This window comes from Tupaia chinensis, unplaced genomic scaffold, assembly GCF_000334495.1.
Source record: "Tupaia chinensis unplaced genomic scaffold, TupChi_1.0 Scaffold000513_1, whole genome shotgun sequence".
NCBI lineage: Eukaryota > Metazoa > Chordata > Mammalia > Scandentia > Tupaiidae > Tupaia > Tupaia belangeri.
In genome coordinates, this window is record NW_006160026.1 from 2,525,134 (window position 1) to 2,538,965 (window position 13,832).

Consider the following 13,832-nt stretch of genomic DNA (forward strand, 5'->3'; position numbering starts at 1 on the left):
GAGGCAGGGTATATGATTACATAAGAGCTACGTTATGACTTTAAAGTGGAATGGCAGCTTCAGGCAGAAAAGTCAAAAGGAGAGAGAAACCATTTTGGTAAAATGATCTGATGTAACCTCTCTTCTGAGGCATTGTTGGTTGACAATAGTTCTGCTTTTCTCAGAAGCTCATTCAATTATCTGTTGCTTACCCAAATCTGGGAGAGAAGTTGTCCTCCCATCTAGAGTTGGTTAAAGAAAAAAGAAAAAAGCAGGCAAGATTGCTCTAATAAGAGCTTAAAATGAAAAGCCATAACTACTCCCTAGGCCCTACTTACTGGAGAAGAGCCATTAAACACACGTTTTAGGGTCTCCGTTAACAATCTATTTTTCTCTACAACTCTCACAAGAGAGGAGAGAAACTAGAGTGGGGTCCACAGCCACAGCCACCCTCGCTTCCTAGGCGTGTGACTGCGGGCAAGCAATTAACCTCTTTGAACTTGTCTTCTCATCTGTGAAATGGAAAGAATTACCTACCTGTCAGGGCTATCATCAGAACTGAGAAAAGTACCGAGTTCATGCAGATACTCTTCCTCTGGAAGCTCACTAGAAAAGGGACTTTGTTGTGCACCAGCCAGGTGGCGTGGCAGGTAAGGCAGCTGGATCCTACATGCTGACAGTGTGGTTCACTGGGTCTTGCACTCAGCGATTTGGAAAACAGGCCGGCCCATGTGTGTGCATATGTGCCCCAAATCCTCAGGAAAGAATGGAAGAAAAGGAATGAAAGCATGGTCATCCCTGGGGAGGAGGGCCGGGAGGGGGGTGTGCTTTCTCACTTTCCCTCTCTCTGTCTCCAGCAAGCACAAGCACCCTATAGCAAATTAAAGAGAGAGAGAGGGAGAGAGGGAGAGGGAGAGGGAGAGAGAGGGAGAGGGAGAGGGAGAGACAGAAGAGAGAATGCCTCACTCATGCACATATGCCCATCTAGCGCACTGCCCCTGCTGATGGTCACTGCCGCTTTCCTTGTCAACATACATCTCACTTCACTCCCATCCATCTTCACTCCTGCGGACCTCCGCGGATGGGCCCTGAAGGGTCGAAGCCAACCACTGATATCCCATGTCTTTGCCACAACTGGTGGAAGATAGATGCATGTTCTGTGATGATCTAGTCCGAGGGAAGCTCAGAAATTCTCTCCTTTCAGTACCATGCAAATAGTCACCCTTAGAGCAAAGCCAATGGATGGAGCGCAGAGCTGAGGGTTGGCCCTGTAGCCCGGTGGTTAAGGGAGACAGATCCCACGTGGCTGACTATGTAGTCTGAATCCAGACCCTGGTACCTTGAAAAACCTGCTGGAGGGACCAGCAAATGGCATAATGGTCATGTCGCTGGATCCCACGTAGTCAACTGTGGTTCAAATCCTGGACGCTGCCCCCCCAACCCTGGTGGCTTGAAACTCACAGCAGGTACCTGTGTATGCATGCCCAAAATCCCAAGAGGAAAATGGAGGAGAAGGGATTGGGGCATGTGGGTGTGTGGGTGTGTGTGCCCCAGCCCTCCTGGTGGGGGGGGAATTTCTCGCTTGTCTCTGGCAAGCATATGCATCCTATAGCAAAAAAATATCTCTCTCAAAAAAAAAAAGTGCAGAGGAGAAAGAATAACTCAAAAATGAAGACAGGGCCCTGATCAAAGTGTACCTGACACCTACATACTTCCTACATTTCGGTTATGGGAACCGCTTAGCAGTTTCTATCAATTATCCCATTTGAACTAGGACTTCTGTCACTTGTAACTCAAAGCATCCTAACTGATACCTCCTAGTGTGTGGCTGAATAAATCACTGAATGACAGGGCTGTGCAGAAACATCACTGCTCTTCCAGTGTTTAACTCAGACTTCAAATTCCGAGAGCAGGACCCTCACCAGCCTGGATCCCAGGGCCTAACAGAGGTTCTTCATACAGGCCCTGCATAAATACTTTTTAAAATAAATGGAATGAAACTTACCTAGAGTTCCAGAAGCTTTTAAAGCCCCACTCCCCAGACACCTCTGGATCAAAGGCACATCAAGAGAAAGTCCCAAAGACTAGGGGCCCTCACATAGCCCAGACCAAGTCATGGCTCCAACAAAGTCTCGGTTTCCTCTTCTACAAAATGGGAATGATAGCCCCTGCCTTCCTGGACAAGGGAAGCCATGTCAAGGCACTGGGGGAAGCCAAACTCAATAAAAATACTCATTCTCCTCTTCAGCGAACCCTGCTTCACTCCCTGAGTTCTGCTCCAGGGTTCAGAAAACAGGGCCATCGTGTGTGCACAGTGGTGAGGCATGCCCCATATCCTGGATCACCCAGTGGTGTCAGCCCTGGGAGAGTGAGAACTGGGAGGGCCCACCCTACAGGGCACCCATCTCTCAGCATGCACCCATTCTCTCTAGAAGCAGCATCCCAGACAGAGGGCTTGGACGTGCTGCCTCCTCACAGAATACAGGACTATCGCAACCAACAATATCACAGATCCGCACACCCCTAAAAGCGTCTGAACTGAAGGAGACGTGAACTCAGAAGACATCCAAATGAGTGCCATTTAGAAGTGATGCGAAGGGCTGGCTCCATCATTTGGTTAAGGGAACCAGACCCCATGTGGTTGACCACAGTTCAATTTCTGGCTCCAGCAGTTTGGAAAGCACGCCAGGCAGGTGTGCATGCACGTGCATCCTGGCACAGTGAAATAACAGAGGAGACCCGCACCACTGGGAGTGTTTTCTCCCTCTCTGTGTTTCTCGTTTCTCTCCAACAAGTGCACACACCCTCTGCCAATGAAAAACAAAAACAGAACAAAAAAAAAATCTGTATATAGAGAGAAATGATGTGGGGCTCTGCTAGACTGTAAGCTGCAGGAGGGCAGGGTGTTGCCTCCTCTACTGGTCTACCTCCAGCACCCAGGCGGCACCCAGTGGAATATTTCCTGGGTACGTGAAAAAAGATAAATAAGTGAAGAAACAAATAGTAATAAAATTGAGATTCTCAAAACAGAACAACAGCAAACCATATTATTTAGTATATTATTAGCTAAATTAAAGATCCAGGAAGGAGACGGCACTTCTAAGACTGGCAGACCTGAACTGAATTCTGGCTTCATCCATACCTAAGACTAGACCCTTGGGCCAGTTCTTCAACTCTCTGAGACACAGTTTTTCTAAAAACACAATTATCAAAATTAAAGAAGAATTAACAAAAAATACCCATGGATATGGCATGGCAGTTAGGGTGCTGGACTTCTACCTAGCCGACCATGGTTCGAGTCGTGGTGGCTTGCTCTCTCTCTCTCTCTTTCTGGTCAAGTTGAAGAATAATAATAATAATATTTTTTTTTCTTTGCTTTTTGCTATAGGGTGTTTGCGCTCACCAGAAAGATAGACAGAGACAAAGAGACAGAAAATGAGAAATCACCCCTCAGGGGGGATGGCCACTCTGCAATCCTTCTCCTCCATTCTCCTCTTGTGATCTTGGGCACTCACGCACACATGCCCGGCGTGAGTTCAAGCCACTGGGTCCAGGACTCGAACTGCAGTCAACTACGTGGGAGTCCAGTAACATAGCCATTACACCAACTGCTGGTCCCAATAATAATAAATTTATAAAACTAAATGAATAAGTCTTTAAAAACAATACAACCATAAAGAGAAAGGACTGAAAGGCTGTACCCCAAAGTCCTAGCAGCAATTAGCCCTAGGTGGTAAGATTATTAGGACAACTTAGATTCTTTGTGTGTATTTTTTGGATTTTTTATAATCGACATCATTGGTCATCTAATGAAAATAAAAATTTGGTGATATCAATTAAAATATCTAGTCTAGCAACTATGACATAAAAGAGGAACCCAACAAATATTTCTTCTCTATGAATGTCCTTTGGACATTTAGAGATAGCTATGGTATGTCTCTCTCGTCTTCCGTTTCTTGTTAAAAATTTCAGCTAATTTAATGCCATCCTTATATGACTTAATTTTAGAGCCCTCTTTTTTTCCCTCCTCTCTGCAAAGGCTCCATCTGTTAAAACCCCACTCCTGGTATTGTATCATCAGCTCACAGAATCAGCAGTGTGCTCTGATTGCTCATTCATCTGTTGATTCATTCACTGAGTAAACACTGATTAAAACCTACTATATTGGACATTCTTTGCTTTTGCCTACCCACCATTCACAAATGGTTCCCAGGCTTCCTTGGGGAACAAAAGCCTTTGCTCAGACTCAGTTCCGAGTCCCTGAAGGTACAGACTCCACCCTGCTTTTTCAGGGGGCATTTGATCCAGGGTGGCCAATCAGAGCTCGTATTCACCTGGCCTCAGATATCGGTTCAAGGATGTGCATGTGACCCCCCCCAAAAAAGCAATCCAAGGCTAGTTTCTAAGACCTGTTGAACTAAGAGGAAAGTGGTCTTTTTGGCCCCCTGCACGCAATCTGAAAAGAAAAAGTAGACAGCACACTGAGAGTTGGTGAAAAACTGTAAGCCTTGGCAACAGTGTTTAAAGCTTGTCTTCTCCATGCCTTAAATTCCATCCATGGATTTTTCAATGACATAAACCAACAGATTGCATCTGCAGGAGCCAGTTCGAGTTAGGGTTCTGTTTCACGGGGAAATAACCCTAACGAAATTCAAAGTGCTGTGACAGCTGCTGTGTACTGACTCCCCTGGATGGAAGAGGAGGGTCCACACCACCCCTCCAGGCATGGCAGTCTGATGTGGAGATAGCTATAAACACCTCCATTTTTTTTTCCCCGCTATAGGGCACGTGCGCTCGCCAGACAGAGAGAGACATAGAGACAGAAAGCGAGAAATCACCCCCCAGGGGGGATGGTCACGCCGCAATCTCTTCTCCTCCATTCTCCTCTCGGGATCTTGGGCACGCACGCACACGCGCCCGGCATGAGTTTTAAGCCACCGGCTCCAGGACGCGAACCGCGGTCGACTACGTGGGAGTCCAGCGACATAGCCATTACGCTAAATGCTGGTTCCCAAACACCTCCAATTTTTTAAAGCCAATAAGGTAAGTGCTTTAATTAAACACTAAACAGTGCAATAGGAGCACAAGAAAGGGAACTCAGGGACAGTCTCACACAGTAACAGCATTTAAACCTACTCTCTGCCTCTCCTCAGGCAGTGAAGGTAGAATTACCATTTGGGGGAGTCAGATAACACCTCTTATTCACATTCTTCTTCCAGTAAACTAAAACCACCACCACGACCCACAATCCACCCACAACCCAGAAGACCCATAATCCACGTAGAAGCAGTGACACCGAAAGTGCTTAAGAGCACTCCCCAAAGGGGCCCACTAGATACCCTGTCCAGAGACCAGCCAAGTGCCAAGATCAAACAACCCTCACTTGAAACAATTTCATCTGAATGTTACAGATGAGGTCACGGTCCTACATAATACCTAGGTCGGTTTTTGTGATTTTTGAATCTATAAGCTTAAGTTTCCCTTCCACTTTCCTTGCCCATTTGGATTACTGGTGATCAAATCACCACAGCATCACAACAGCCCTTTCAGGATGAATAACCCACTTACTGAATTTATTTCCAAATAACAGCAAGGGAGAGGGAAGGGAGAAAGCCTCTGGCTCTGTAGAACATTTTGCAATGGGATAGAAATGTGGCTGATTGCAGAAAACAACAATAACAACAATAAAAGCACCTCTGGGAACATCTATTTTGCTAAGAAAGCCCTAAAGGTCGCTCTTTTTAAGTGAACAGAAGCTAGTGTCTCAGAGACCTGTCATGATGCATCCTCAACAGGACAGTCGTGAAGATAAAGTAAGTCGAGAAAGGAGGACACTGCAGGACAAATTCTTCCTGCCTCTGTTGTCTCTGAATGCATCAGTGATTCATTCGAACCAGAAACACAGCTCCAACTTCCCAAAGCAAAGAACTTTATAGTTGGAAAAATGAATCCCGACAGAATACTTCCATGTGCTCTCAAGCGGCAGGGATTGGATTCGTGGCAGGAAGGAGATCGGCCTGAGACGCCTTCCAGGTCACTTGGTTTCTAGGAGGCAGCGGGGTTACTTCTATTTCTAAAATGCCTTCAAGCTGGCTGCTGAATTTCAGTTCCTCTATTTGCATACTACAGGACTTGGCATAACTATTTTACCTTCTCTCTCCCTGCAAACGGGGTTATCATTTATCACATGTTTACTGGGCGGCTCTATGGTCCAGGCCCAGTGAGGCCACGGAGAGACCGACTGTGTTATGGATGTGCGAGAAGTAAGCCAGATCACACAGGTGAGTGCCTGGCATCTGGGTCATGCTCCACAAATGTCGGTTTCCCTTTGGGGATTAGCAACCCAACCAAAGAGACCTGCTAACTCCCTCTAACAATGGCAGGAACTTTCACATCAAAGGCTCCCAAAGCAACGCTTTCTGAAACTATTTTTTTTTCTGTTGTACTCTAAACCATTCTTTTTAAAACAAATTTTTATTTTACTTTTTAAATTTTCATTTCATTTTATTTTACATTTAATCACATTTATCTTTACCGTGTATGACATTGCTTTTTCCAGTACAAATACCATGCATATCGGTCATGATAAACACAGTACTGGGTACATTATCAGTAGCAAATAGCTTTTCATGTTCTTGTCAATTAAATGTACTCTCTTCTTCTCCTGTTCCCCTCCATCCCTCTATCACCCACCCTGTATTACTCCTGTCCTTACTTCTCTAGTGCCTACCATTGCCCTCTCTACTGCTATACCCTCCAAACATTCTGTTTCTGCTACAGAGCACAGAAAACCAGTATATACTGAGTGGGGACATACAAAGTCTGTCTTTCATAGTCTGGCTTGTTTTGCTAAGCATTAAGTCTTCTATATTTATCCACTTTGCATCAAACTAGTTTATTTTTAATAGAAAAAGTAGTATTTGATTATTATTAAAAAATTTGGGGGAGGCAAGCAGGTGGCACAGTGGTTAAGGAGCTGGACTCCCATGTGGCTGACCATCGTTCGAGTCCCAGACCCAGTAATTTGGAAACTCACACTGGGAACATGTGCATACGTGCCCAGAATCCCGAAAGGAGAATGGAGAGGAGGGGATTGCAGCATGGCCATCCTCCTGAGGAGTTATTTCTCTCTCTCTCTCTCTTTCTCTCTCCCTCTTTCTCTCTCTCTCTCTCTTTTTCTCTGGTGAACACATGCATCCTATAGCAAAAGTCTCTTTCAAAAAAAATTATTTTGGGGCTGGCAACCATAGCCTACTAGTTAAGAGAATCAAATCCCACAAAGCCTACTGCAACTCAGATCCTGGGTGCTGCAGCTTGAGAGCAAGGCTGGGCATGTGTGCACGTATTCCCCAAGTCCAGATGGGATGGCAAAATGCAGGAGAAGGGATTGCGGTGCGATGCTCCACTGGTGAGTGCTCTCTCCCTCTTTCTCTTTCTGTCTCTCTGGCAATACATATACTCTCTGGCAATTAAAATGTTTTCTTTTAAAATATAAAGGAACATACAGTAGGATATTTTCATCGACTCTAGACCCACAATCCCCTAGGCTTCTCTGAGAGGTATACAGTGTTCCCCCAGACATTTATTTTTTTGGTGCCCTCCCAGCAACAATCTAAGCATAATGAAGCATGGGTATGTATGTGGGTGTATGCACTTACACCCCCTCTTCGTCTTCTCACACATGACAGCAAACCACATAGACTTTTATGTATTTGTTTAAACTTAAGAATGTATTCTAGAAATCATCCTTCTGGCATGTATAGTCTACAATTATTTTATGAAACAGCACAACATTCCACTGTAAAGAAGCATAGTCAATCAATTCCTTATTGACACGCATTTAAGTTGCTTCAGGATCTTGCTCTTACAAACAATGCTGTAACAACACATTACACGCTTCTTCACATACATGTGTAGCTACAGGAATGAGAGGAATTATGAGATAAAATCCTTCAAGTGGATCAAAGGGTCAGAAGGTATGTGCATTTAAAATGTTGATAGTGCCACACTGCCTTTCAAAGAGATTGTACTAATTTTCACTCTCTTTAATGTGATGAGTGAGTGTGGGAGAGGGCTAGGTGGATAGTGACCCCAATGCATTCACAGCTTCAACTCCAGATCATCTGCTAAGCCTCTTATTCTGTCTTCTGCTGCTACCCCAAATGTCCCCACTTAAAGCAAGTCAGGGCTTTTGAAAGACATTCAAAGGAGTTGACCTGGGCTTAAAGCACATCTGCCCCAGGGTTTCTAGAATCTCTCTGAGGCCAGCTTGATCAGGAAAGGAAAATAGCTCATTAGACAACATGGATAAGAGAAATGGAAGGCAAACAAAACACCCTAACTCTAACAAATGGGGCTAGTCAGTCACACTTCTGCGAGTACACCAGTTTCTCTACCCATGTTCACAAAAAGGGTGAGTGTATTTTGTTTTTAAACACAAGGGAGGTAAGAAGGGCAGAGCTCCACTCTTGTCCCTTTCTTTCTTCTTGCCCCTGCGATATGACACATGCCATTACCACTTTCTAATAATCCCTCCCTTGGATGCACCACCCTAAGGTCAGAGTTTAAAACATAATGACTGTCGGAGCCAGCAGTGTGCAGGAGCCAGCTCATATTAGCCTAAGAAACTGAATGAGCTCATCTCTTCCCAACTCTGTCTTCAGGAACATCATGGTGGTAGCTTCAAACTGGTGATGGTGGAAGAATTTACACCATAGGAAGCAGCGAATGCTACAATTCAGGGCTTTTTTTCTTTCTCCAGAGATACTGCCATAAAGATTTACCAGCACATCAATGTATACTATGGTGGAAATTGTCACCTTTCTTTGAGTATTTCTGACACTCAACCTGGTCACAAAGTCTTGGAACCTCAAAGCTAGAGATCTGAAAGGGCATTTAATCTTTATGTCTTCTAATATCACCTCTCTCTTAGTCCCCCTACACTCATGAGTATTACTCACTATGCCTCTTTGCCATTCTTTCATAGTTCCATCTCTTTGTTGTTTGTACTTATTCTTGATAATTTCCCATAGTGCAGCAATTGTAAACACAGACTCTAGGCCGTACTAGACAGCAGCTTATAGTCAAATCCCAGCTCTATCACTTACCAGCTGTGTGAACTTGGGCAGATGGAATAAGCTGCTTTCCCTTAGTTTCCTCATCTAAAAAACATCCTTATAATTTTGTTCAGAGAACTAAGTGAGTTAATCAAAATAAAGTACAAAGAATGGTGTTTGGCACCTACTATGTATTTAAGAAATGTTAACTGTTACTATTGTCTTAAAGTTCATTACTTCTCTCTTCAGCAGTGTTGAATTTATCATTTAATCCTTTTGCTGAGTTTTAATTTTAATGATTATTTTTTCCTATTAATTTGGCTGCTTTTAAAATCAACCTATCCTTTTTCATCTTTCTTTACATTTCTGAGATTATCTTTAGTTCTTAATCATTTTAAATATATGGCTTATGTTCTCTTTTACATGCTTCTATTACTTCCAACTTGGAGGGGTTTGTTTCCTGAATAGTTTCATTTTTAATTGCAAATTTGTCTTCATAGAAGGTAGTTCTTGATGTGAAGTCCTGTTAGGTATAGATTGTTAAAATATCCCTACGGAGGGGCCGGCAGGTGGCACACACACACACACATACACACACAATTTAATATAAATTTTATATATGTGAGTGTGTGTAATTTAACTTTAGGGATATATATATATATATATATATGTGTGTGTGTGTGTGTGTGTGTGTATGTGTGTGTGTGTATATCCCTAAGGAGTGATTTTATATATGCTACAGTAGGGATATCCATGGAATAGATCTTTTTTTATGTTATTCTTTCTAGATGAAGGGCTTCACACCTAATTTTACAACTACAAATGGTCAGTTCAAAGTTCTTCATTTCTTCCTAGTATTTTTTTTCCTACTCTATTTATCTTGGCAGTAGAGTTTTTCTAGCCTCTGTTCATGAAGAAGACAGATTTTAAAGGCTCCAAGGCACTCAATTCTACCTTGAGTAGAATTCATTTCTATACCCACTGTGGCATCAAAACCTTAGACCCAGACCCAAGGGTCTATACTTGGGTGTAAAAGCCCCAAGAATGGGGATGACTTCAGCTCTGTGCAACCATTTAGCTTAAGTTCCTTTCTCATTGTTAACACTTGTGCATTTCCCTTTCTTTTCAGCTCCACTAGATATAATTTTTACATTTCAGTCAACACTGCATTAGTCCCAGGACAGACTCAAAGAATCAGCTTCATCTACCACATTGCCAGAAGTATTACAGGTCACCAAATATAATATAACCATTCACCTATGCTTCAGTTCTGTCCATATTTAAAGTGCATTTTGCTCATGGGTTAGCATCTAAAGTCAATGTGTAATAAGAAAATTGAAAGGAATCAAGTTTTTCTGTGAAAAAACCCACAGTCACATCTCACACTAAAGACTGACAAACTATGGGACCAGCAGTTAGTGTAATGGCTATGTTGCTGGACTCCCATATAGTTGATTGCGGTTAGAGTCCCGGACCCGGTGGCTTAAAACTCATGCCGGCGCGTGTGCGTGCATGCCCAAGATCCCGAGAGGAGAATACAGGAGAAGGGATTGCAGCGTGGCCAGTCCCACTGGGGGGTGATTTCTCACTTTCTGTCTCTCCGTCTCTCTCTGTCTGTGAGCACACATGCCCTATAGCAAAAACCTCTCTCAAAAAAAAAAAAAGACTGACAAACTATTTCTCATGAGGTCCAACACACCCAGTTTCCCTTCAATACCAAATTTGGTTTCTAAGTTAAGCACCAGATGAAATACCTAACTTGGATTTAGGGGTTGTATCATATGGTAATTAAAATATATACACATTAGAAATATTCAATGATCACACTCTAAAAAGTCATGGGAACGAAGAGTTGCATTCCTACTCCGAGAAATCCACTGGGTGGAAATAACAGGATCATCACACTATTTAAAATGCTCTCTTTTTTTAAAAAAAATAATTATTCATCTATTTATCTATTTGTTGTGATTTTCAAGCTGTCGGGTGTGGGACTTGAACTACAGTTGACTATATGGGAATCCCACCCTCCAGCGACCAGGCCACCTGCTGGTCCTAAAGAGTTCTTTTATCTCTACTTTGTTTTTTGTTGAGTAAGCATGAAAGGACTTCGGAAAGTTTGACGAAAAATGGAATTAAAATGCAAGCTTATTTTGGTGCAAAAATTTTGAAATCCATGCAGCTTTTTCATAATACACATTTTTCATGAACTTTCTGAAGACCATAAGTAAATTTGGAACTGATAAGAAGCATAAACCTATGGTAATAGAAGCCAGGACAGTGGTTATCTCTCTGGGGCGATATTAACTGCACAGGGGTATGAGGGAACCTTTTGGAATGATGGACATATTATATATCCTGATTTGAGTGGTAGTTAAATGGGCATTGCCTATTAATCCATCAAGCTGTATGATTAAGATTTGTACATTTTGCAATAAGTAAATCATATTAATAACTTGTTTAAAATAAAAGCTAAAAGCACGCTTGAGGAGATACCTCTGCATAGGGACATTCTGCCAAAGGCCCCCATTGTATGGCTAAGTCTCTCCAGAGGCTGGCCAGTCACCTGCAGGGTAGTAAAGAGATCAGGAAGCCAAGGAAAAGAAAAAGCAGAAAAATGAAGTGCATTGTGGGCAGTAGAGGCAACCACCCTCAAAGACGATGGTTTTTCCATGAGGGGTCCTGCAGGAGTGACAAGATTACAGTGGTTACGAGCATTGGTTTTCTAGAGTGGGAGAGTAGCCTAGCAGTAAAACATAATTCTCTGTAAGACTGACCCACAAAGGAAGGTTCTTGGTTCAGGACTGTAGACCTCCCTGAGAACACTGGCCACGTATGCGCCCACGGTTTAGGCTGGTGAATTGGGGTGACCGCAGTGTTGGTGTGCTGTTGGGGGTGCTATCTCTCTTTTTTATTTTTCTCTCTCTCTCTCTCTGTCTCTCACTTCTGGAAGAGTAAATAAACAAAAGAGCACTGGCATTTAAGCTAGAATATGTAGATGTGAATGTTGACTCTGGCCTTTACTAATGGAATGACCTGGCTGAGTTACTTCTCTTCTTTGAAACTCAACTTCATATGGCTGTTTTTAAGCTTAACCAAGTTAATTCAAGTAAACCTCTTGGTACATGGTTTGCATCTATTAATTATTCAACAAATATTTGCTATTATCATTACTGGTGATCATGGGAGGTTGGAAGTACCTTCTTTTCTCCAAAATTAAGAGTTCTTATTTAGATGACTTAACCTGATAATCTTGTAGGTGCTCAGTAAATTTTCATGAAGTGAATGGAAGAATGTATATGTATTCGGACTTCTTCAGAGGTGGAAAGGTCGTATTTTTATTGAACTGAAGTCTGTGTGCTCACTGTCATCCAGTGTCATTTTTCCTCAGATGAGGTGGTTGAGAGAATAGACTCTGGAGCCTGACGGCCATGGTCAAATCCCAGCCCTATTACTCACCGGCTTGGAAACCTTGAATGAATTCTTCAAACTCCAGGCCTCGGTTTCTTCTCCTGTAAAAGAGTTAGAGCAAGGATTAAACACCTTATAATGGTCCTCTGCACACTAAAAACCCTAGTAAATTGCTCACTACTATTTTTTGGGGGAGGGGAAGAGGTTTTTGCTACAGGGCGCATGCGCTCACCAGACAGAGAGAGACAGAGAAACAGAAAGCGAGAAATCACCCCCCAGGGGGGATGGCCACTCCGCAATCCCTTCTCCTCTCAGGATCCTGGGCATGCACGCACATGCGCCCGGCGTGAGTTTCGAGCCACCAGGTCCAGGACGCGAACCACAGTCAACTACATGAGTGTCCAGCAACATAGCCATTACACTAACTGCTGGTCCCCTATTTTTTTCCAATACTGAGATACAATCTGGGGATAACTCCAAAGAGCATTTGTGCAGACCATTATATTTACAGAGTTGTTTCACAGTTTTCTCATTTAATGCTCAAGATGTCCTTGTATGTTCTAAATAAAGAAGCAGAGATTCAGGAGAAGTTAAGTAACTTGCTGAAGTTTGTACAGCAAATAAAGAACAGAGACCCATGCCAAGCTCTTATGACAAGGACAGTTTGGCTGGACTGCGGATTGCACTGTCCCAGGAGCAGAGGGTGGGGCCAGGCTGTCCTCTGAGATTCGGAACTCTAAAGTCAAGGATGCTGGGACTTAGGCTGCAAGAGCAAGTCTTGCTCCCAGCAAAATGCTCAGCTCACCGGAGTGTGAACTGGTCTTAGTCATTCTGCCCCTGAATCACTTCCTGCTTTAGGTTTCTACTTTGCAGAGAAAGGAAAACAAACGAGAACATGACACCAGCCTTGTCACCCTCGGAAATCTCGTGCAGCAACAAGAACTTATGAATCAAAGAGAGTTTTCGTAAAACCATAGTTAAACAACATCCTATTTTAATACGTTCATCAGCATTTCACATCAAGGTGGGAATCGATTCTGCAGAGTCTAGACACCCCATGGGATGAAGAAGAATGGAATGTCTTTTTCTGACCTCTATGTTGATGAAATCTTTAGCAGCTTTAGTGTTTTCTCTTTGCTTTTCATCCCGGAAGTCACTTACCCAGCCCTGTTTTCTTCACAAAAGGTTTGGGGCCATGTCTAATTGTCATGGGAGAACTCTGAGATCTGCTGACAATTTCAACCAGTCCTGCTGCCTCTGCCAGGTCCTCTTTTGTTTGTCTGCCCAGGTTTTCTTTCTGTTGTTCCTCTTCTTGTCACATGAATGTGGTTTAAAATTCCCTTTTTTTTTTTCTTTTTTTGGAGAGGTTTTTGCTATAGGGCATGTATG

The 13,832-nt window shown here is 43.2% G+C and overlaps 1 protein-coding gene across 9 annotated transcripts in view; it reads right to left on the bottom strand.

Annotated features, from left to right (window-relative positions):
• Positions 1–12,547, bottom strand: part of CYRIB (CYFIP related Rac1 interactor B) — a 123,503-nt gene extending 110,956 nt beyond the window's left edge. For 6 of the 9 annotated variants that reach the window (XM_006156693.3, XM_006156694.3, XM_027775013.1 and 3 more), the window contains exon 1: positions 12,492–12,547. The gene's annotated coding sequence lies outside the window, so the exon portion shown is untranslated. The remainder of the gene's footprint in view (positions 1–12,491) is intronic. The other 3 variants (XM_027775012.1, XM_027775011.1, XM_027775015.1) reach the window with 3 other exon arrangements.
• Positions 12,548–13,832: the final 1,285 nt, after the last annotated feature.